This window comes from Rhincodon typus, chromosome 14, assembly GCF_021869965.1.
Source record: "Rhincodon typus isolate 14 chromosome 14, sRhiTyp1.1, whole genome shotgun sequence".
In the NCBI taxonomy this organism is placed as follows: Eukaryota; Metazoa; Chordata; class Chondrichthyes; order Orectolobiformes; family Rhincodontidae; genus Rhincodon; species Rhincodon typus.
Window position 1 is genome coordinate 66,446,698 of NC_063345.1, and position 25,784 is coordinate 66,472,481.

At 45.6% G+C, this 25,784-nt stretch overlaps 1 long non-coding RNA gene across 2 annotated transcripts; it reads left to right on the forward strand.

Annotated features, from left to right (window-relative positions):
• Window positions 1–1,910: 1,910 nt before the first annotated feature.
• On the forward strand, window positions 1,911–11,467 carry LOC125484817. Of its 2 annotated transcripts, none has more exons than XR_007263641.1 (3): window positions 1,911–2,290; window positions 5,819–5,965; window positions 9,705–11,467. It is a non-coding gene; the product is annotated as an uncharacterized LOC125484817 (long non-coding RNA). The 2 variants fall into 2 exon arrangements; XR_007263642.1 differs by lacking the exon at window positions 9,705–11,467 and adding an exon at window positions 6,883–7,743.
• Window positions 11,468–25,784: the final 14,317 nt, after the last annotated feature.

Here is a 25,784-nt window from a genome sequence, read left to right on the forward strand (position 1 = left end):
GTCAGCTACCCACACGTGATAGCCTACATAACTAACCACAACATTTTCTCAGCAAAATAGCATCCATCTCAATTGCCTTTGAATAAGGTCGAATTTTACCAGCATTGTGGAGTTTCATTTTAATGGACGGTTATCAATCATTATCAATTCCTGGCCTAGTGTCACAGAGCTGCCTACTGCATTGGAAGAAATAAATATCTTTCAGCTATTCAGTTCTATTTGGCCCAGTTCAGTTCCAATTATTTTATTGCTTGCACTTGGCTTGTAATGTTTCAAAGCCCATTATCAAAAAAGAAAGATCAAATTCTTTGTGTAGCTTCTTGTAACAGCAGCTCAGGCCCAAAATGATTAGCCTGATCTCCCACTGAATGGGAGATCCATGACATGACATCTTGACCTCTGACATGACCCAGGGTCACATGATCATTGTGGCTTTGGTCGCTATGGGCTCCTTATTCTGTACACTGTGAGAATATTTGCCAATTCACTCTGTGCTCAGAATGAAAAAATACAGCTGTTAGATGGTGAAGGGGAGAGTGCAGATATTTACTGCCTGGATCCATTCTATCACATCTCCTTTTGATGTTAGTGACTTTTAGATAGTGCAAAAATGTCCACAGTAAATGTTGATGGCCTCTTTGATCATCATACAGGTCAGAAAAGAGAGCAGACAGGCTGATTTGTGTTTGTAAACTGAACGGGCTGGTCAAAATCACTGGGCTCTCAATAATAACAGTAGATTGAGTTATAAAATTGCGATTTTATTGAAGTGTGAGATGGATTGAAAGGGCTGAATGGTCTACACCTAGTCTTATGTTCCTACAATAAAGAAAAACTGCGCACTCTCTGGGTTCACATCCGATAACTATATGCCTAACATTTAACAGAACATGCAGAACTGACTTCACATTTGTGCCAGAAGTATGGGCCCATCCTGTGGGAGATTCATGTTTCGCTCTGTTTGGGGACTGGATGTCCAGATTCTGACTCATCTCCACCCCCTTGGCAGCACCATTGGCAAAACTAGCTTGTGGTTGGAGTGTCACTCCCTTCTTATGTTTGCAAAGTATACCTGTAACCTTTCTGAATGCAAATATTCCCGTGCCTCCTTTTTCAATCTCATAGTTTGATATTCTGTGACTTCTTCCACTGTTCATCCTATCTCAGTTTGCAAGTGATGGCTCACATGGTTTATTTGTTCTAGTTTATTCCCTTGCTTTAATATTTCAGGACTATTTAGCTTCCTTTTGTCAAGTTAAATCCTACCTTCTTTCCATTACAGGCTACCCCGAGCATGGGATTATACAAACACAAGCATTACTAAATCTCACTCTTTAGTATTGCGTGGAATTAGGTTCGTTGCTAACAGCGCATTTAAAACTTCTGCTGGGCAGCACAGTGGATCAGTGTTTAGCATTACTTCCTCACAGTGCTAGGGACGTGAATTTGATTCCAGCCTTGAGCAACTGTCTGTGTGGAGTTTGTAGGTTGTCCACATGTCTGTGTGGGTTTCCACCCACAGTCCAAAGATGTGCAGGTCAGGTAGATTGGCCATGCTAAATTGCCTATAGTATCCAGGGATGTGCAGGCTCGGTGTATTGGCTTTGGGACATGCAGTGTTACAGGGATAGGGTAGGGGAGGTGGGTCTGGGTCAGCTGCTCTTTGGAAGTTCAATGGGCCAAATGGCCTGCTTACACACTGTAGGAATTCTATGGTCGAAGAGAACAACCAAGCCTCTTCATGGAATGCTGCACCCTGTTTGTCTGCTAATTCCAGTAGGGGGAAACACTAAGTAGAAATCCAGTCGCAGAGTGTTTGGTGTAATGTATTTGGGAGGGCACTTGTGACTTGCCATAACCATGTGATCTCAGCTGTAATTGCTTTCACTTTAGTGCAAGTGGCCATTAAATACAGTACAGGAATCATGGTGTGGGAGTCTGCAGCTGAGGTTGTGTAGATTTTCGAAGCTGTAGGAGAGCCAGCTACTGTAAGAAATAGTAAAGATAAGTTAGCACTGTTGTCTGTAACGTTGAACTATTGAAAGGCTGTAAATTTTCTGATTTCTGGTGCTGTGGAAATGAGTGGTGAAATGAGACAGAATTGGAATTTCTTCCAGTCTGAATGACAAAATTATGAAGTAGCTACAGAATTAAACAAAGGACTTGGACAAGCAAGATTAGCAATTCTGTTAATCAGGGCTGGGGGAAACAGTGCTACCAGCTGTACTGAACCCTAGTTCTCACTGATGAGCAGAAAAGCCAAACTGGAGATATTTTGAAGGTCTTGAAGGTATGGTTTGAACCCGCTACTAATGTCACTCATACACAGGTAAACATCAGAGCTTAACAGGAGGGGAAGGATATTGATGAGTAAGACAGGTATGATCTGATCAGTAATCATGGACATTGCCCTAGGTATAATGGATCCTGCAATGTGAGCAGGATGGGGAACGGGAATGGGGAATGCTGAATGGGAAGGGAATGTATTCTTAAGAAAGCTATAAACATTTGCAGAAGCTCTGAGGTTGTCAATAGACTGCTAGAGGAATGGATGAGGCATTTCATTATGCTGACAGACTGTCCAAGCTGAACAAAAACATCATACTGAAGAAAGGGGATGATATTGTAGAAGGGCAAGCAGGAAGAACAAGATCAGAAGACAGGATGTAAATATTGAGGGCATCGCCCCAGAGAAAAAGAAGTATTTCTTGCTTGGGAAAAGCAGTGTTCTAATTGCAAAATGCAATGGGAAGATCAACAATCTTTCAGTTTAAGGCTAGTTAAGGATTATCTAGCTGAATGGTGGTGTAGACTCGATGGGCTGAATGACCTATTTTCACTCTTACATCTTATGGTCTCAGATGTTAAGTAAATCCTTTTAGCTACACATGCCAGGAGAAATGTGCAGTGTTTTGCTAGCCATTGCACCATTGGCTGCTGATCAGATCCGAGCAGATTATAAAGTTTTTTTTTTGACCTTGGACGTCTTCCTGGTGAATAGTCACTTAAAGTAGATGACACTGTGAGACCAACTCAGCACTTGCTGCAAAAAGCTTTAGCTTCCCTTGAGTCTAGCTTGAAAGACACGATAGAGGAGCTGGAAAAGACACTGACCAAGAAAGTGACAGCTCCCATAGACTGGAATCACAGTACAGAAGCAGTGAGAAGAAATGGTAAATTCAGAATGTGCAGGACATTCAAAGGATTTCAATCAGGCTTCCCACTACCCCATGCCAACTATTCAAGATGTCTTGGCATGACTTATCAAATCAAAGGTCTTTACAACCTACAGTGCAAAGTTTGGACACTGGCAAGTGAACCTGGGTGAAAGCAACAACTTTCTGTCTACATATTGGACACCATTCGGAAAATGGCTGCTTGTGCCAATTATTTTGGGGTCACACATCAATTAAGGACAATAGAGAGTCAATATTTTGGAAGAGGGGGAAGAACTGGTTAAAGGAGGTGAAGCAGTGAATACCTTTTGGTGGGGGATGCACAGATTTAAAGGGGATCCTGGATCAGTTCTTTGAGGGGGAAGGGGAATCTGTTAAAGCGGGTGGAAGACTGATTTCTAGAGGGTACAATTCAGTTGTTGAAGGATTATGTTAGACTATTCCTGGTACCTGTTTGAGAGGAGACACCTTTGTGGTGAGGGGATGTGCGGTTACTTCAGTTCAGGGGAGCAGGAAGCTTGGATAAGGGCAATTTTGGAGGAAGTTAACGTTTCAGATTGATGACTTTTAATGAGACCTGGAAAAAGATGGAGATACAGTAGGTTGCAAGCACACAGAGAAGGGAGAGGAATGTAGGGGAGGGGTGGGGGTGGGCACAAGAAATAAGAAAGTATGTGATAGGTTAGAAGACCAGAGAGATTAATTACTGATAGAGGTGATGGTGTGAGACCAAAAGGAGATTGTAACAAGACAAGTTGACATAAACAAAAGTTGTATCTAGAATGCATATAAGACAGAATAATTAGCCATATTGCCTGGCCAAATAAAAATAATGCTTCCTTGAACTCCATATTGATCCTGGAAGGCTGTGAAGTGTTTAAATGAAAGTTGACGTGCAATTCTTCAAATTCTTCAAGGTTACGTTGAGCTTTTTATCTTATGTTGAGATTCATTGCAGGAAAATGCTGAAGACCAAAGTCACAGAGATTAGAATGGCAGTCAGATCGAGAAGGACAAGTGACTGAAACCTCAGGGTCATGTTCACAGACTTAACAGAGGTGCTCTGTAACGTGGACACCCAGTCTTGTTTGCTGACCCCCGTGGAGATGAGGCCACATTGTGAAACAACAACTACAGTCAGCTAGGCTGAAAGATGCTCATGTAAATCATTGTCTCACCTGGTAGGAATGTTTGGGACCGTGGATTGTGAGACAATAGGAACTGAAAGATCAGGCATTGTATCTCTCGCTTTTACATAGCAATGTCGGAAAGTGATGATGTGTTGAGGATGACTGAGGAGTGGACCAGGGTACCATGGGGGAAAGAATTCTAAGGAGAAAGAATATTAAAGGAGCTGATAGAAATGGAGGAGGATTTTCTTTGAATACCCAAGTTAGAGGGGTTGGTGGTAAACTCGAGGGGAACACTTTGAGGGGAGGGGAAGGGATGAGGGCATTTTGAAGGAAATAAAGCAACCATGTTGGAAAGTCCTCATTGGAGAGAATCTTGATTAAGTACAAAGGGAGACATTTTGGAAACAATGTTGTTGACTCTTCTCTAATCTGTTCGATGAATGGATAAACTGGGCCTGTTACTCAGCATGTGATAGGTTTTCTGCTGCCATCTTCTTTACATGTGGGAGATTTACAGGGCCTGCTTGGTCTACTGGGTAGAGGAAAATCAATTACTGGCCAAGATAGTCTTGTATTGAACAAGAAATCATTGATGAGATGTTAGCAACAAATACAGGTTACATTGATGTTGTAAACATTGTTACATAGACTATGAACAGGGACATGGCTGTTAGGTCTTTCTCCTTTGAGATTCTGTTCTGCTTACAAGTCCATATGATATCATCATATGGTTCAAAATGTGAAAGGTCCATTCAGAAGTATAATAACAGCGGGGAAGAAGCTGTTTTTGAATTTGTTGGTATGTGTGTTTAAGCTTTTATGTCTTCTGCCCAACAGAAGAGGTTGGAAGAAATTATAACGGCGCTGGAAGTGGTCTTTGATTATGTTGGCTGCCTTTCTGAGGCAGCAAGAAGAATAGATGGACTTAATGGATGGAAGTATGGCTTGCATGATGGACTGGACTGTGTTCACAATCCTCTGTAGTTTTGTATGGTCCTGGGCAGAGTAGTTGCCATACCAAGCCCTGATGCATCCAGGTAGAATGCATCTATAAAAATTGGTGAGAGCCTTTAAGGACAAGATAAGTGTGGTAGTCTAATGTGGTAGAGGGAAACCATTTATTTGTCTAACCAGAAAAAGATTATGTAAGCAGTGTTGCAAGGGGACTAAGTGTTAAAGGATGATCATGTGGAAGCCTCAATAGCAGAGGCACATTCTTGAGTAACAAGGAAGGTTTATTATGTAAGAGTGAAATAGCAGGTTACAGTGGATGAAGACCTAACTGTTACCTTATAAGGAAAGTAACACTGCATCTTGCACTTGGTAGAGACTACTCTAAGATCACTGAGTTTAACAGCAGACTTGACTAACTGCTCCCAGAGACTGACAACTATATTTCAGTGGATGGAGCCATACAAATGTCCTTTCAGGGCAGCTTTTTTTATACAACGGTTAGCAAGCTACAGATTGTGGCATATTAGCAACTAATATCTTGTGTTTACCTTGGAGTGGCAGAATGTCGGAGTGGAGCAGAGCAGGCTGGAAGCCCAGGCAACATGGAAACAGTTGTTGGAGAGGAGACTAGTACAGGCAGTCAATGGCTTGCAAGCCCGGCTAGACCATGTTTGGAAACTCCCTGCTCTGAACTACTGCAATGTAATGTTTATCTGTAATCTGTTTATCTTGACTGTAATGTTTATCCTTTTAACTTTATGTCTTATTTTCTAACTTTTACTAAGAATCCCTGTGAGGTAATGTAACTTTTTTTTTCTTTATTTCTCTGTTTTGTATTTAAGATTTGTGTCTAGGAACTTCATACATGAGATAACACCGTGAGGCGTGACACTGTAGACTTTTGACTGTACTCCTGTACTTCTGTACATGAGTACATGACATAAACTTAATTCTAATTCTAATTCTAGTTAAATGCTATGGCTGTATATTAAACATTGTTACAGAAATTGTGAGGAGGACCTGGATGTTAAACATCATTCCTTTGAAACTCCAAGATGTTCCGCCCAGCGGTACTACTTGACATCATTGGAAGGGATGGTGTTTAAGGGGGAGTGATTTGAATGAAGTGTATAACATCCTGAAAGGTCTTGAATGGATGCGTCCTCTTGGGGATGAGTCCAGAGCTAGGGGACACAATATTAAAATTTGGAGTTACCTTTTTAGGACGGAGACAAGGCAAAAGTTTCTCTTGGAGCTTTGTACGATTTTGGAACTTGCTGCTTCAAAAGATGGGGGAGGCGGGATTATTGAATATTTCTGAGGCGGAGGTAGACAAATTCTTGTTAGGCAATGGAATGGAAAGTTATCAGGGATAGAAAGGCGTGTGGAATTTGGAACTCAAACAGATCAGTCATGATCTTATTATATAACAGAGCAGACTTGAGGGTGGAGTGGCCTACTACAGCTCCTAAACTGTACATTAATACATTTGTATTCCACATTATTACCCTTTCAGTTCTTTCCTTATAAAACATAAAACACAGCTAGTTTCAGAGAGGACAGTTTTTAAAATTTAAAAGAACTTGCCCTGAGACACTGCTGCGTGCTCTGTTTTACAGAGACATAGCTCACTCCTGCTTTACCTGACTGCGCCTTACAACCCAAGGGTTTCTCAATGCATGGATGGACTGCAGGGCATCCTTGGGAAAGGCAAAGGCGAGGAGTCTGCTTCCTGATCAACAACTCTTGGTACTTGGATGTGGTGACGCTAGTGAGTTACTGCTCCCAGACCTAGAATATCTAACGGTGAAATGTTGTCTCTACCATGTGCTGTGGGAGTTTTCTTCTGCTATTGTGACAGTGAATGTGGAAGTGAAGAATGCACTTGATGAAATATACACTGCTACAAACAGCCTTGAGAAAGAATACCCGGAGGCCTTGTTCATTGTAACCTGGCCAACCTCAAGAGTGTGGTACAAAGATACCACCAACATATCTCTTGTCGCACCAGAGGCTGAAACATCCTGGACCACAGCTACACAACCAGCAAAGATGCCTGTCACTCCATTCCCTGCCCACATTTTGGTAAATCAGACCAAGCAGAAACTGAAGCCTGAGGATCCTATACAGTAAAGTCACACAGTGCTGGTCTGAGGCAATGGACGAGCTCCTATGTGAGTGTTTGAGGTTGATGGACTGACACATCTTCAAGAACTCAGTGGCCAACCTAAATGAATATGCCACTACCGTCACAGACTTCATCAGTAAATGTGTAGAGGACTGCATACCAAAGAAGTTAATCCGAGTGCTGCCCATCTCAAAACTACAGATGAAGTGGGACATCCATTCCCTACTGAAGTCTAGGTCTGAGGCATCGAAGTTGGATGACCCTGACCTATACAGGAAATGTTGAAATTATTTAGGGAGCACTTGCTACGAGTACTGGATAGGTTTGTCCCACTGAGGCAAGGAAGGGCTGGTAAGGTGAAGGAACCGTGGATGACAAGACATGTGGAACATCTGGTCAAGAGAAAGAAGGAAGCTTAAGGTTGAGGAAGCAAGGATCGGACAGGGCTCTAGAGGGCTACAAGGTAGCCAGGAAAGAACTGAAGAGTGGATTTAGGAGAGCTAGAAGGGGGTATGAAAAAGCCTTGGTGGGTAGGATTAAGGAAAACCCCAAGGCATTCCCCACTTATATGAGGAACAAGAGGATGGCCAGAGTGAGGGTAGGGTCAATCAGGGATAGTGGAGGGAACTTGTGCATGGAATCAGAGGAGGTAGTAGAGGTCCTTAATGAATACTTTGCTTCAGTATTCACCAGTGAGAGGGACCTTGACATTTGTGAGGACAGTGTGAAAAAGGATGATATATTCGAACAGGTTGATGTTAGGAAGGAGGATGTGCTAGAAATTTTGAAAAACATGAGGATAGATAAGTCCCCTTGGCCAGACAGGATATACCCAAGGTGACTACAAGAGGCGAGGGAAGAGATTGCTGCCCCTTTGGTGATGATCTTTGCGTCCTCACTGTCTACTGGAGTAGTACCAGATGATTGGAGGGTGGCAAATGTCATTCCCTTGTTTTAGAAAGGGAATAGGGATAATCCTGGGAATTACAGACCAGTCTTACTTCTGTGGTGGGCAAACTATTGGAGAGGATTCTGAGAGATAGTATTTATGATTATTTAGAAAAGCAAGGTTTGATTAGAAATAGTCAGCATGATTTTGTGAGGGGCAGGTCATGCCTCACAAGCCTTAATGAATTCTTTGAGGATGTGACAAAACACATTGATGAAGGCAGTGCAGTGGATGTGGTGTATATGGATTTTAGCAAGGCATTTGATAAGGTTCCCCATGGTAGGCTCATTCAGAAAGTAAGGAGGCATGGGATTCAGGGAAATTTGGCTGTCTGGATACAAAACTGGCTATCCAATAGAAGACAGAGGGCGGTAGTAGATGGAAAGTATTCAGCCTGGAGCTCGGTGACAAGTGGTGTTCCACAGGGTTCTGTTCTGGGACCTCTGCTCTTTGTGATCTTTATAAATGACTTGGATGAGGAAGTGGAAGGGTGGGTTAGTAAGTTTGCTGAAGACACGAAGGTTGGTGGAGTTGTGGATAGTGTGGAGGGCTGTTGTAGGTTGCAACGGGACATGGACAGGAAGCAGAACTGGGCAAAGAAGTGGCAGATGGAATTTAAACCAGAAAAGTGTGAAGTGATTCATTTTGAAAGGTGGAATTTGAATGCAGTATATAGGGTTAATGGCAGGATTCTTGGCATTGTGGAGGAACAGAGGGATCTTGGGGTCCATGTCCGTAGATCCCTCGGAGTTGCCACCGAAGTTGATAGGGTTGTTAAGAAGGCATATGGTGTGGTGGCTTTCATTGGCAGGGGAATGATTTTAAGAGCCGCAAGGTAAAGCTGCAACTCTATAAAACCCTGGTTAGACCACACTTGGAATATTGTGTTCAGTTCTGGTCACCTCATTATAGGAAGCATGTAGGACCTTTAGAGAGGGTGCAGAGGAGATTTACCAGGATGCTGCCTGGACTGGAGGGCAGGTCTTATGAGGAAAGGTTGAGGGAGCTAGGGATCTTTTCATTGGAGCGAAGAAGGGTGAGAGGTGACTTGATAGAGGTGTACATGATGATGAGAGGCACAGATAGAGTGGATAGCCAGAGACTTTTTCCCAGGGCGGAAATGACTATTTCGAGGGGGCATAATTTTAAGGCGTTGGAGAAAGGTATAGGGGAAAGGTATATGTCAGAGGTAGGTTCTTTACACAGAGAATGGTGGGTGCATGGAATGCGCTGCCGGCGGTGGTAGTGGAGTCAGATACATTAGGGACATTTAAGCGACTCTTGGATAGGCACATGGATGATAGTAAAATGTAGGGTATGCAGGGTAGTTTGATCTTGTTCTATGTTCATGTTCTTAAATCCAGACACAATCTTCGCAAAGCCATCAGGGATGCCAAGGGACAATACCAAATTAAACTGGAGTCCCAGACTAACCACACAAACTCATGTCAACTGTCAACTTTACTCGATATAATAGACTACAAAGCAAAGTCGAGGAGAATTGCTGACAACAATGCACCCTTCCCTGACGAGCTCAATGCATTCTCTGCTCGTTTTGAACTGAAGGTCAGTGAAACAAAATCACCTGCCCCGACAGCTTTGGGAGCACCTGTACCCGCAGTAACTGCCACAGACGTTAGATCGGCTTTCTTGAGGGTGAACCCATGGAAAGTGAATGGCCCGAATGGAGTCCCCAGCCATGCACTCAGATCCTGCAGGGACTAACTGGTGGGTGCATTCACTAAAATCTTTAACCTCTCTTTACTACTATGTGAGGTTCCCACCTGCTTCAAGAAGACCAGTGCCAAAGGAAATCAGGCAGTATGCCTAATGACTACTGCCGGGTGGCTCTGACATCCATCGTTATGAAATGCTTCAAGAGGTTATCAATGGCTCAATTCAAATCCAGCCTCCCAGATTTCTTGATCCACTCCAATTCGCCTACCGTTGCAATAGGTCCACGGCAGGATGCCATCTCAATGGCTCAACACTCATTCCTGGAGCATCTTGATAACAAGGACATCTACATCAGAATCCTATTTATTGACTTTAGCTCTGCCTTAACCACCATAATTCCAATCAAACTCATCTCCAAACTCCTTGACCTAGGACTCTGATCCCCATTTTGCAATTGGATCCTTGATGTCCTGACCTATAGATTACAATCAGCAAGAATAGGCGACAGCACCTCCTCCACAATAATCCTCAGCACCAATGCCCCTCAAGGCTGCATACTCAGCCCCTCACTATAGTCATTATACACTCACGACTGTGTGGCAAAATCAGCTCTGACTCCATTTACAAATTTGCTGATGACACCACCGTGGTGGATCGGATTTCAAACAACAATGAGTCAGTGTACAGGAAGGAGATAGACAGCTTAGTGACATGTTGTAAAGGCAACAATCTCTCTCTCAATGTCAGCAAAATGAAGGAGCCGGTCATTGACTTCAGTAAGTGCAGTGGAAGACACGCCCATGACTGTATCAATGGTGCTGAGGTGGAGAAGGTTGAGAGTGTCAGGTTCCTAGGAGTAAATATCACCAACAATCTGTCCTGGTTCATCCACGTTGATGCTACGGTCAAAAAAGCACACCAATGCCCCTACTTCCTCAGAAGGCGAAGGAAATTCGATATGTCCACAAGGACTCTTACCAATGTTTTTAGATGCACATTAGAAAGCATCCTATCTGGATGCATCACAGCTTGGTATGGCAACTGCTCTACCCAAGACTGCAAGAAATTACAGAGAGTTGCGAATGCAGCTCAGTCCATCGCGAAAACCTATCTTCCTTCCATTGACTCTGTCTACACTTTCCGCTGCCTCGGGAAAGCAGCCAACATAATCAGAGATCTGGGCAGAAGATATAAAAGTTTGAAAACACATACAAACAGATTCAAGAGCAGCTTCTTCCTTGCTTTTATCAAACTTATGAACGGACCTCTCATAAATTAGAGTTGATCTTTCTCTGCACCTTCTCTGTAGCTGTAACACTATATTTTGCATTCCGTTATATTACCCTGAAGTACCTATGTAAGTTATGATTGGCTGGATAGCACATAATGCAATACTTTTCACTCTCTCTCGGTACACGTGACAATAATAAATCAAATCAATTAACATTCTTGGAGCAAATTACTGCAGATGCTGGAATCTGAAATGAAAGCAAAACATGCTGGAAATCATAGCGGGTCAGTCTGCATCCATGGAGAGAAAGCAAGCTAATGTTTCGAGTCCAGATATCTCTTCATCAGAGCTGAAGTGAAGTGTTGAGGGGCAGCATTTATGCAATGGGGGAGGAGGGGGTGGAGTGCTGGGGGAGAAAGGATGTTGTTAGTTCAGATTAAGTGATCGGAATGTGAGAACGGCAGGACAATGGTGTGTCTAACGCCAGACTGGAAAGAACACACAGTCCCATTGGGAGGAGGGATTTGGGGTTGGGGAAAGTAACAAGCAAAGCTAAAAGAAAGGGGAGGAATGAGTTCACAGTTTGAACTCAAAGTTGAGCCCAGAAGGTTGTAAACTGCCTAGTTTGAAGACGAGATGTTGCTCCTCCAGTTTGCGTTGTGATTCGCTGGAGCATTGCAGCATGCCGAGGAGGGCACTGTGTTAAAAAGACCTATTACGGGGAAGTCAGTGTCATGCTTGTGCACAGACCAGAGTTGTCCTGCAAAGCTGTCACCCAGTCTGCATTCTCTAATATAGAGTAGGCCACATTGGGTGCAGCGAATACAATACACCAGATTGGAGGAGGTACAGGTGAAATGCTGCTTCACTTGGAAAGACTGTTTAGGGCCTTGGATGGTGAGCAGTGAGGAGGTGAAGGGAGAGGTGTTATAACTTCTTCAGTTACATGGGAAGGCATTGTGGGAAGGGGGTGTGGTGTTGATGATCGAGGAATGGACTCGTGTGTCCCAGAGGAAACAATCCCTGCCGAATGCAAACAGGGGGAGCGAGGGGAAGATGTGCTTGGTGGTGGCGTTCTGCTGGAGTTGTCTTAAATGGCGGAGAATGATCCTTTGAATGCGGAGGCTGGTGGGGTATAAATAACAGGGACCCCATCACGCTGTTGTGAGTGATGGGAAGGGGCAAGGGCAGAAGCATGGGTGATAGGTCAGATGCAGTTGAGGGCCCTGTCAACCACAGTGGGCGGGAAACCATGGTTACGGAATAAAGAGGCCGTGTCAGCAGCACTGTTTTGGAAGGTAACATCGTCCGAACACATGCAACATTAATGAAGGAACTGAGAGAATGGGATGGAATCCTTGCAGGACATGGGGTGTAACGAGTTGTAGTGAAGGTAGCGATGGGAGTCAGTGGCTTTGTAATGGATGGCAGTGGACAGTTTGTTCCCCGAAATGGAGACGGAGAGGTCAAGGAAAGAAAGAGAAGTGTCAGAAATGGATGATGTGAAAGTTATAGAGGGGTGGAAATAGGAGGCAAAGTGAACAAATCTTTCAAGGTCCAGGCAAGAGCACGAAGCGGCACCAGAACAGTCATTGATGTACTGAGAAAAGAGTTGTTGGAGGGGGCCAGTGTAGGATTGGAACAGGGATTGTTCCACATACTCCATAAAGGGGCAGACAGAACTGAGACCCACACGGATGTTCATAGCCACTCCTTTGACTTGACTGAAGTGAGGCGAATTAGAAATTGTTCAGTGAGAGACCAGGCGGAGGAGAGTGGTGGTGGATGGGAATTGTTCAGGCCTCTGTTCAAGGGAGAAGTCGAGAGCTCTCAGACCATCCTGGTGGGGAGTGGAAGTATAGAGTGATTGGAAATCCATGGTGAACAGGAGGCCGCTAGGGCCTGGAAATTGTCAATGCGGCAGAGGGTATCAGAGGAATCATGGACGTAGGTGGGCAGGGTCTGGATAAGTGGACAGAGGTTGCAGTCAAGGTAGGAGTTCGGCTGGGTAGGAACAGGTTGATACAATAGGCCTACTGGGGCAGTCTGGTTTGTGGATTTTGGGAAGGGGGTAGAAATGGGCTGTCCGGGGTTAGGAGACTATAAAGTTGGAGACAGTGGGGGAAGGACCTCCAGAGATAATGAGGTTGGTGACAGTCCTGGCAACAATGGCTTGTTGTTCGGATGTGGGGTCATAATCCAGAGGGCGGTAGGAAGAAGTGTCTGAGAGTTGTGTTGAGTCTCCACAAGGTAAAGATCAGTACGCCAGTCTACAACCACTCTACAGCAACATGAACTCACCATCTGTCAAAGCTGTGCCATTCCCCAGTTTCACTTCATCCTTTGTCTCATCCTTCACCTTGACAAAAGGCATTTTCTCTTTCTTTCAGGCATCAAGGCATGCAAGCTCCAGCAACATATGGACTCCAGCACCCATCCTGCACCGTTTTCCCTTTCTGCCTCTCGGACGCCATCCTTTCCCATCACTCAGAGCCTTACTATCCTTTAGCACCCACCCCTTCCCAGCGCAGTGATGCCATCCCTTTCTGTCCCCCGGAGATTACTCCCCGCAACTCCAGCCTTTGCCATGTTTTCACCATGCCTACTGACGTTCTCCTCTCTGAGGCTGAACATACTGTCCTCCGAAAAGGACACAGCTTCACACTCCTACCTCCCCACGTTAATGAATTTCGGGCTTGCTATGATGTCGAACTGTTTTTCCACCGCATTTGTTTCTGCACTCACTTCTTTGGGCAGGATAACGTGCCCCCTCCCCTACCCTGTTCCAATGATCTTTTCCTCCTCCCATGCAGTATTCACCCTACACTAGGATCCCGTCCCCTGGCTTCTTACCTGCCCTCAATCTCTCCATAGAAAACTGTCTGCGTGACATCGGTTGTGTCAATTTCTCTGCTCCTCTCGCTACTCTAACCTGTCCTCTTGTGAAAGTGCCACACTTCACTCTCTCAGGACCAACCTTAACTTTGTTATGAAACCTGCCGTCAAAGGTGGTGCTGCTGTAGTCTGGTGCACTGATCCTTACCTTGCAGAGGGTCAATGCTAACTCTCGGACATTTCTTCCTACCGTCCCATGGGCCATGACCCCATATCCGAACATCAAGTCGTTGCCAGGATTGTCAGCGACCTCACCAACTCCGGAAATCTTCCTCCCACTGCCTCCAATTTTGTAGTCTCTCAAACCCAGACAGTCCGCTTCTACCTCCTTCCCAAAATCCACAAACTGGACTGGCCCAGTAAGCCCATAATATCAGCCAGCTCTTTCCACACCAAGCTCATTTCCTCCTACCTTGACGCAACCTCTATCCACTTGTCCAGACCCTGCCCACCTACGTCAACGTTTCCTCTGCTACCCTCTGCCGTATTGACAATGTCCAGTTCCCTGGCCCTCACTGCCTCCTGTTCACCATGGATATCCAATCCCTCTCCTTCCATTACCCACCAGGATGGTCTGGGAGCTCTTAGCTTCTTCCTCGACCAGAGGCCTGAACAATCCCCATCCACCGCTATTCTCCTCGCCTGGCTGAATTTGTTCTCTCACTGAACAATTTCTCTTTTAATTCATCTCACTTCTGTCAAGTCAAAGGAGTGGCTCTGGGCACCCACATGGGTCCCACTTATACCTGCCTCTTTATGAGGTATGTGGAACAATCCTTATTCAAGTCCTGCACTGACACCCTCACACAACTTTTTCCTTGGGATATCGACAACTGTTTTGGTGCCACTTCATGCTCCATGAAAGATTTGTATATTTTGCCTCCAATTTCCACCCCTCTAAAACTTTCACATCATCCATTTCCGACGCTTCCCTTCCTTTCCTTGACCTCTCCGTCTCCATTTCAGGGAATAAACTGTCCAGTGCCATCCACTACAAAGCCACTGACCCCCAAAGCTATCTTTGCTACAGCTCTTCACACCCCACGTCCTGTGAGGATTCCATTCCATTCTCCCAGTTCCTTTGCCTATGTCGGATAATGCCACTTCCCAAAACAGCGGTGTTGGCATGGTTTAATTTTTTTATAACCATGGTTTCCTGCCCACTGTGATTGACAGGGCCCTCAACCACATTCGACCTATCACCCGTGCTTCCATCCTTGCCTTTTGCCATCACTCACAACAGCGTGATCAGGTCCTCCTTGTTTTCACCCAACCAGCCTCCACTCAAGGATCATTCTTCGCCATTTAAGACAGCTCCAGCAGAAGGCCACCACTAAACACATCATCCACTCACTCTCTCGCCAACGTTTTGCAGGGATCGTTCCGTCCAGAACACCCCAGTCCATTCCTTGACCACCAACACCACACACCATTCCCACAGCGCATAGAAGGTGTAACACCTGCCTCTTCACCTCTTCCCTGCTCACCATCCAACAGCCTAAACAGTCTTTCCAGGTGAAGCAGCGTTTCACCTGTACCTCTTCTAATCTGATGTATTGTATTTGCTGCACCCAGTGTGGCCTACTCTACATTGGAGAACCTAAGCGCAGACTGGGTGACCGCCTTGCAGAGTACCTCTGGTCTGTGTGCAAGGATGACCCTGACTTTCCCGTAGCCGGTCATTTTAACATAGCGTCATCCTTACATACCCACTTATCTGTCCTTGGCATGCTGCAATGCTCCAGCGAACCACAGTACAAACTGGAGGAGCAACATCTCATCTTCAAACTAGGCAGTTTACAACCTCCTGGGCTCAATGTTAAGTTCAGCACCTTCAAATTGTGAACCCATTCCTTCCCTTTCTTTTAGCTTACATGTTACATTCTCTGTCAACCTCCCTCCCCTTCCCCTTCCCCTTCCCCAGTTTGACTGTGTGTTCTTTCCAGTCTGGCAGTTAGACACACCATTGTTCTGCTGTTCCCACATTCCGATCACTTAGTCTGTACTATCGACATCCAATATCTCCCCCTCCCACCATTGCACAAATGCTTTTGTTCCCACACTTCATTTCAGCTCTGATGAAGAGTCATCTCGACTCGAAATGTTAGCTTGCTCTCTCTACTTGGATGCTGCCTGACGTGTTGTGATCTCCAGCATGTTTTGTTTTCAATTAACATTCTTTGAAACATTTGGAAATAAAGTATAACCGAGTCATTCCTAGTGCAAGGCCTCCGTTCGAATGGGAAACCATCGCTTTACAAGCTTTTAATACTGAAGTTTTAGCAAAGATTTATAGCTCGGGTTGTGGGTGAGGTTGTTGACTTGCTCACCGAGCTGGCTTGTTTTATTCATTTTAATACTAAACATTCAACTTTGGGGGCGGCACGGTGGTTAGCACTGCTGCCTCACAGCACCAGGGACCTGAGTTCAATTCCAGCCTTGGGCGATTGTCTGTGTGGAGTTTGCACATTCTCCCTGCGTCTGTGTGGGTTTACTCTGGGTGCTCCAGTTTCCTCCTGTAGTCCAAAGATGTGCCGGCTAGGTGGATTGGCCATGCTAAATTGCCTGTAGTGTTCAGGGATGTATAGATTAGGTGGGTGGGTGCTCTGAGGGTTGGTGTGGACTGTTGGGCAGAAGGGCCTGTTTCCACACTATAGGGATTCTATGATCTAAGATCTTTGTGTTTATTGTGGACTATCAAAAACTTCTTGACCATTGTACTTGTAATCATTATAGCTGTCAGTAGATGGTGCTGCAACAAAGCTAGGCAGAGTTCCGTTTCTCTGTTCACAGTGAGGACACCTTATGCTGTTAATGTTCACCCTGTACGGCTCAGAAGAATTGACACCTGCTATCCTCAATACATTCAGGAGAAAGAGAACAATTTGTCTTCTTCAGTTTGTCCACCACAACAAGCAACTGTCTGCTGAATCCATTCCTAAGATTGGGGGATTGCCAGTATTTATTTGCAACATTTCCTTTCTTTGAGGTAAAGCCACCAAAGTGCCAGAAAACCATAAGCCTGCTCTTTCAATTAAAGAGAAAACTGCTAGTTGTGGCTTAACCTGAGGGTCACTACATCTCAGGTGAAGGGAGAGGTTGGGACAATCATGGCAACCTCAGCTGTTGTAGGAATTGAACCCATGCTGTTGGTATTACTCTATGTTGTGAGCTACCTAGCCCAGTGACAGTGAGCTACCTTCATTGCCTGCTGCAGTCTGTGTAGTATAGCTGTAATCTAGGGTTTGGGGATGGAGGGAGGGAGGGAGAGGTCGACTGCAGTCCTGGAGACTGTGAGTTGGAAGGTGCTCTCAATGGAGCCTGCTGCCTGTTATAGATGACACACTGTGCTGCTACTGTGGTGAAGACCATGCCATTAACTTGACTCATTTGTAGTGGTCTGGATTAGCAAGGGAAGCTGGCATCACTGAAAACACTTTCCATTGATTGAGATGCTAAATAGATGTTCAATCGTTATCAATTCCACCCCTGAAGCCTTTTCTGCCTTTTCAAGTGGTTCCCAAAAGAATCCACTAAAGACTTACATTTTCATCGCACCTTTCAAGTTCGTAGAATTTCCCAAAGTGCTTTACAGCCAATAAAATACCATAAATGTGGCAGACGTGCTGCGCGCAGCAGGCTCCCTTAAGCAGTCAGATAAAGCCGCCACAGTCTCAGAGGACTAGGGTGGCACAGTGGTTAGCACTGCAGCCTCACAGGTTTAATCCCAGCGTCGGGTGACTGTCTGTGAAGAGTTTGCATATTCTCCCTGTGTCTGTGTGGGTTTCCTCTGGGTGCCCCATTTTCCTCCCACAGTCCAAAGGTGTGCAGGCTATATTGCCTGTAGCGTTTAGGGGTATGTGGGTTATAGGAGGATGGGTCTGGGTGGGATGCTCCAAGGGTCGGTGTGGACTTGTTGGACCGAAGGGCCTGTTTCCACACTGTAGGGATTCTATGACTACTCTCACATTAGAGAGACAACTGACAGTGAGTTTAACTTGAGGGTCACCATGCCTCAGGCAAGGTTGAGAAGGCAGGACCTTCATGGTAACCTCAGGCAGTGGGGCTTTGAACCTATACTTTAGTTATCGCTATATTGTGAACCAAGTATCCAGCTCACCTTATAGCACAGTGGATGTTGGGATCTTGAAAAAAATTTAGGGAAGAGATTGATTTTTAATTAGTTGAAAGGTTTTAGATAGTGGACAGGAAAGTGGATTTGAGGCTGAGATGAGGTCAGCCACGATTGTGTTAGAATGCAGTGTAGGCTTGAGAGGCAGGATTTCCTACTCCTGCTCCTAGCCCTGATGTTCCTATGTTATTATAAGCAGTGATGTGATATTGATCAGGTAGTCTGTTCCAATGAGGGAAAAATATTGTCCAGAACACTGGAGAGGACTCTTCTCTTAATCTTTGAATAGTTTTCTGCGATCTTTTAGATCCACTTGAGATGGGACCTCAGGTTAGTGTCTCATCCATCATCCTTCCGAATAAAGTCTTCTTTTGTTGTTTGAGCCCGTGTTCATTCCCACTGCTCTTATACGTTTTTCTATGATAAATGCCAGGTTACAAGTTGCTGTGCTCCTGTTTTGTTGTTTGGAGTGTTGAAACCCTCGCAGTGTTTTCTTTATTTTATTATTTTATTAGTTTTGGGTTGGAGCTGTGAACTGTGAGTCGAAAATGACCTTTGGATTGTGAGAGGCATCTTGTGTTGCAAATATAGGGACAAACAAGCTAGTGCTTATTTGTGAGGCCAGGTAACTGTTGGGTGGCTCTTGTTCAACGGTTTCTATGGACTCTTCGACCCTGGAGGACAGTAGTATGGGTAACCAAAGAGCAGGTGTTTAGCCATTAGCCATGGTGGGGTCATTTCTTAGGAATTGGTACCAGCAAATCAGGGAGCAAACATGATGGTCAAACACAGTGAGGGTCCTTTGAGCTGGACTGGGTTTTTGGACTGTGTTGCTGAGAGAAGGAGCCTGGCTGTTGATGCTACAGCATGTAGGTTTGAAAGATCTCTGCCTAACCTCCCATTTAAAAGTAATGTTGAAACTTCCTCAGAAGAAACTGAAAAGGTAACATCTTCAGAAAATGAACCAAGAAACAGTAACATATGAGGTAGCATTGTGGCTCAGGGGTTGGCACTGCTGCCTTACAGCACCAGGGACCCATATTCAACCCCAGCCTTGGGTGATTATCTGTGTGGAATTTGCATGTTCTTATGTGTCTGCATGGATTTCCTCCCATGGTCCAGAGATGTGCAGGTTAAGTGGATTGGCCATGCTAAATTGCTCAGTGTCCAGGGACATGTAGGTTAAGTGGATTAGCTTTGGGAAATACAGGGATATGTTGGGCAGGCGTGTCTGGGTGAAATGCTTTTTGGAGAGTCGGCGTGGACTTGTTGGGCCAAATGGCCTGTTTCCACACTGTAGGGATTCTTAAAAAAATGCTTGTGGAACAATGCATTGTGAAAACCACTTAGGTAATTGAGCCAGTTTGTTATTTTCTTTTATTTATCCCAGAACTATGTTTCTTTGCCTGTCTGTCTTTTGTGCGAATAGAGTTGAAAATGAAGATTATTGGGTTTAAATCAGAGACATCAGTTAGATTCATTTGTTATTTAATTTTACTCTGCTAAAGTTAATATATTGTTAATAAATATTTAAGTCTTTTGTTTAAGCTGTAAACCTGGTGTCTAGTATAAAGCTGGTATCACACAGTCTGGGATTGATTATTCAAAAATAAGAGATAACACAGTTTGGAGCTGGAGGAAAACAGCAGACCAGGCAGCATCAGAAGAGCCTGCTCCTCTGATGTTGTCTGGCCTGCTGTGTTCCTCCAGCTTCACACTGTGTTATCTCTGACTCCAGCATCTCCAGTTCTTAAACTATTTCTGAGTTGCTTATTCAAAATGTCTGGTTAGGAACCATTACGGTCAATTTTGAGGGTTTATAAGATTTCATTTTGTTGTGTTGCTAATACAGAGTTTGGAATGTTAATTTGATTCGGTTTTCTTTGTTGTAACAGGAGTGATAGGGTTGCATTTCCTGTACCTGAGGAGGAAGGTTTTAGGTTACAGAAAGATATAGATGGATTAGTCAGATGGCAGGTCAGTTATAGCTGGGATTTAATCCTGATAAACGTGAGGTGTTGCACTTTGGAGAAAGCAACAAGACATGGGAGGAGATAGTAGGAACTGCCGATGCTGGAGTCTGAGATAACGAGGTTTGGAGCTGGATGAACACAGCAGGCCAGGCAGCAAGAGAAGAGCTGGAAAGCTGACGTTTCGGGTCTGAACCCTTCTTCAGAAATGGAGGGGGGGAAGGGGGCAATGAAATAAATAGAGAGAGGGGAGGCGATGATAGAAGGTGGATAGAGGAGCAGATAGGTGGAGAGAAGACAGACAGGTCAAGGAGGCGGAGATGAAGCCAGCAAAGGTGAGTGTAGGTAGGAAGTTAGGATGGGGCTTGGTCAGTGAGGAGGGAGAGGCGGGTAGGTGGGAGGGAAGACTGACAGGTCAAGGAGATGAGAGGGGCTGGTCGTGGGATGAGGTCGGGGGTGGGGAGATTTTGACGCTTGTAAAGTCCACATTGAGACCATTGGGCTGCAGGGTTCCCAGGTGGAATATAAGGTGCTGTTCCTCCAGCCTTCGGGTGGCATCGTTGTGGCACTGGAGGAGGCCCAAGATGGACATGTCGTACAGGGAGTGGGAGGGGGGAATTGAAGTGGTTCGCAACTGGGAGGTGTTGTCGTTGGTCACAAACCAAGCGTAGGTGCTCCACAAAGCGGTCTCCAAGCCTCCACTTGGTTTCCCCGATGTAGAGGAGGCCACATCGGGAACAGCGGACACAATAGACCACATTAGCGGATGTGCAGGTGAGCATCTGTTTAATGTGGAAGGTTTTCTTGGGGCCTGGGATGGAGGTGGTGGGGGAGGTTTAGGGGCAGGGGTAGTACTTCCTGCGGTTGCAGGGAAAAGTGCCGGGGGTGGTGGGGCTGGTGGGGAGTGTGGAGCAGTCGAGGGAGTCGCGGAGAGAGCGGTCCCTCTGGAATGCAGATAAGGGTGGGGAGGGATCCTTGGTAGTGGGGTCAGATTGCAGGTGGTGGAAGTAGGGGAGAATGATGCATTGAATCCGGAGGTTGATGGGGTGATACATGAGGACAAGGGGAATTCTGTCTTTGTTGTTATTGTGGGGACGGGGTGTGAGGGCTGAGATGCAGGAAATGCAAGAGATGCAGTCGAGGGCATTTTTGACCACTGTGGAGGGGAAGTTGCGGTCTTTGAAAAACGAGGACATCTGGGATGTCTGGGAGTGGAACACCTCATCCTGGGAGCAGATGCGGCGGAGGCAAAGGAATCAGGAATAGGGGATAGCATTCTTGCAGAAAGGTGGGTGAGAGGAGGTGTATTCTAGGTAGCTGTGGGAGTTGGTGGGCTTGAAATAGATATCAGTTTCCAGGTGGTTACCAGAGATGGAGACAGAGAGGTCCAGGAAGGAGAGAGAGGTATCAGAGATTGTTCAGGTGAACTTAAGGTTGGGGTGGAAGGTGTTAGTAAAATGGATGAACTGTTTGAGCTCCTCGTGGGAGCATGAGGCGGCATCAATACAGTCATCGATGTAACGGAGGAAGAGGTGGGGGATGGTGCCTGTGTAGCTGCGGAAGAGGGACTGTACCACGTATCCTACAAAGAGGCAGGCATAGCTTGGGCCCATGTGGGTACCCATGGTCACCCCCTTTCGTCTGTAGGAAGTGGGAGGAGTTGAAGGAGAAGTTGTTAAGGGTAAGCACGAGTTTGGTTAGACGGATAAGGGTGTCGGTGGAGGGGGACTGGTCAGGCCTGCGGGAGAAGAAGAAGTGGAGGGCTTTTAGGCCATCTGCATGGGGAATGCAAGTATATAGGGACTGGACGTCCATGGTGAAGATGAGATGTTGAGGGCCAGGGAATCGGAAGTTTTGGAGGAGGTGGAGGGCGTGGGTGGTGTCACATAGAACATAGAACATAGAACATTACAGCGCAGTACAGGCCCTTCGGCCCTCGATGTTGCGCCGACCTGTGAAACCAATCTGAAGCCCATCTAACCTAAACTATTCCATTATCATCCATATGTTTATCCAATGACCATTTAAATGCCCTTAAAGTGGGTGAGTCTACTATTTTTGCAGGCAGGGCATTCCACGCCCTTACTACTCTCTGAGTAAAGAACCTACCTCTGACATCTGTCCTATATCTATCACCCCTCAATTTAAAGCTATGTCCCCTCGTGCTAGCCATCACCATCCGAGGAAAAAGGCTCCCACTGTCCACCCTATCTAATCCTCTGATCATCTTGTATGTCTCTATCAAGTCACCTCTTAACCTTCTTCTCTCTAACGAAAACAGCCTCAAGACCCTCAGCCTTTCCTCATAAGACCTTCCATCCATACCAGGCAACATCCTGGTAAATCTCCTCTGCACCCTTTCCAATGCTTCCACATCCTTCCTATAATGCGGTGACCAGAACTGTACGCAATACTCCAAGTGCGGCCGCACCAGAGTTTTGTACAGCTGCAACATGACCTCATGGCTCCGAAACTCAATCCCTCTACCAATAAAACCTAGCACACTGTACGCCTTCTTAACAACGCTATCAACCTGGGTGGCAACTTTCAGTGATCTATGCACATGGATACCGAGATCTTTCTGCTCATCCACACTACCAAGAATCTTACCATTAGCCCAGTACTCTGTACTCCTGTTACTCCTTCCAAAGTGAATCACCTCACACTTTTCCGCATTAAACTCCATTTGCCACCTCTCAGCCCAGCTCTGCAGCTTATCTATGTCCCTCTGTAACCTGCAACATCCTTCCACACTATCCACAACTCCACCAACTTTGGTGTCATCCGCAAATTTACTAACCCATCCTTCTACGCCCTCATCCAGGTCATTTATAAAAATGACAAACAGCAGTGGCCCCAAAACAGATCCTTGAGGTACACCACTAGTAACTGAACTCCAGGATGAACATTTCCCATCAACCACCACCCTCTGTCTTCTTACAGCTAGCCAATTTCTGATCCAAACCGCTAAATCACCCTCAATCCCATGCCTCCGTATTTTCTGCAATAGCCTACCATGGGAACCTTATCAAATGCTTTACTGAAATCCAAATACACCACATCAACCGCTTTACCCTCATCCACCTGTTTGGTCACCTTCTCGAAGAACTCAATAAGGTTTGTGAGGCACGACCTACCCTTCACAAAACCGTGTTGACTATCCCTAATCAAATTATTCCTTTCTAGATGATTATAAATCCTATCTCTTATAATCCTTTCCAACACTTTACCCACAACCGAAGTAAGGCTCACTGGTCTATAATTACCAGGGTTGTCTCTACTCCCCTTCTTGAACAAGGAGACAACATTTGCTAGTCTCCAGTCTTCTGGCACTATTCCTGAAGACAATGACGACATAAAGATCAAAGCCAAAGGCTCTGCAATCTCCTCTCTAGCTTCCCAGAGAATCCTAGGATAAATCCCATCCGGCCCAGGGGACTTATCTATTTTCACACCTTCCAGAATTGCTAACACCTCCTCCTTATGAACCTCAATCCCGTCGAGTCTAATAGACTGTATCTCAGTATTCTCGTCGACAACATTGTCTTTTTCCTGCGTGAATACTGACGAAAAATATTCATTTAGCACCTCTCCTATCTCTTCGGACTCCACGCACAACTTCCCACTACTGTCCTTGACCGGCCCCAATCTTACTCTAGTCATTCTTTTATTCCTGACATACCTATAGAAAGCTTTAGGGTTTTCCTTGATCCTACCTGCTAAAGACTTCTCATGTCCCCTCCTGGCTCTTCTTAGCTCTCTCTTTAGGTCCTTCCGGGCTAACTTGTAACTCTCAAGCGCCCTAACTGAGCCTTCACGCCTCACCTTTACATAAGCCTCCTTCTTCCTCTTGACAAGAGATTCAACTTCTTTAGTAAACCACGGTTCCCTCGCTCGACCACTTCCTCCCTGCCTGACAGGTACATACTTCTCAAGGACACGCAGTAGCTGTTCCTTGAACAAGCTCCACATTTCAATTGTGCCCAGCCCCTGCAGTTTCCTTCTCCATCCTATGCATCCTAAATCTTGCCTCATCGCCTCATAATTGCCTTTCCCCCAGCTATAACTCTTGCCCTGCGTTATATACCGATCCCTTTCCATCGCTAAAGTAAACGTAACCGAATTGTGGTCACTATCACTAAAGTGCTCACCTACCTCCAAATCTAACACCTGGCCTGGTTCATTACCCAGTATCAAATCCAATGTGGCCTTGCCTCTTGTTGGCCTATCTACATACTGTGTCAGGAAACCCTCCTGCACACATTGGACAAAAACTGACCCATCTGAAGTACTCGAACTATAGCGTTTCCAGTCAATATTTGGAAAGTTAAAGTCCCCCATAACAACTACCCTGTTACTTTCGCTCCTATCCAGAATCATCTTTGCAATCTTTTCCTCTACATCTCTGGAACTTTTCGGAGACCTATAGAAAACTCCCAACAGGGTGACCTCCTTTCCTGGTTCTAACCTCAGCCCATACTACCTCAGTAGACGAGTTGTCATCAAACGTCCTTTCTGCCACCGTAATACTGTCCTTAACTAACAATGCCACACCTCCCCCTCTTTTACCACCTGCCCTGATCTTACTGAAACATCTAAACCCCGGAACCTGCAACAACCATTCCTGTCCCTGCTCTATCCATGTCTCCGAAATGGCCACAACATCGAAGTCCCAGGTACCAACCCATGCTGCAAGTTCACCCACCTTATTCCGGATGCTCCTGGCATTGAAGTAGCCATACTTCAAACCACCTTCCGGCCTGCCGGTACACTCCTGAGACCTTGAAACCTTATTTATGACCTCACTACTCTCAACCTCCTGTACACTGGAGCTACAATTCAGGTTCCCACCCCCCTGTTGAATTAGTTTAAACCCTCCCGAAGAGCATTAGCAAATTTCCCCCCCAGGATATTGGTACTCCTCTGGTTCAAGTGTAGACTATCACGGACGTAGGTGGGGAGTTCCTGGACCAGGGGAGAGAAAATGGAGTCAAGATAAGTAGAGATAAGTTCAGTGGGGCAAGAGCAGGCAGAGACAATGGGTCGACTCGGGCAGTCGGGTTTATGGATTTTGGGAAGGAGATAGAAAAGGGCGGTGCGCGGTTGGGGAACGATGAGGTTGGAGGTTGTGGATGGGAGGTCACCTGAGGTGATGAGGTTATGGATGGACATGGGAGGACTCAATGAATGGTAGGACACTAGGAAGCTCAGAGGAACAGACGGATGTTAGGGTGTTTGTCCACAAATCCCTGAAAGTGGAAGGACAAGTTAATCGGGTAGTTAAGAAGGCATACAGAATGCTTGCCTTTATCAATCAAGGCATAGATTCTAAGATTAGAGAAGTTATGTTCGAGCTGTACAGAACTTTGCTTACGCCGCAGATGGAGTGCTGTGTGCAGTTCTTTTCACCATACGATAGGAAGGATATGGTTACACTGGAGAGGGTGTTAAGGAGATTCACCAGGATAAAGCATTTCAGCGATGAAGAGAGGCTAGATAAGCTTGCATTGTTTCCTTTGGAGTAGAGTAGGTTGAGGAA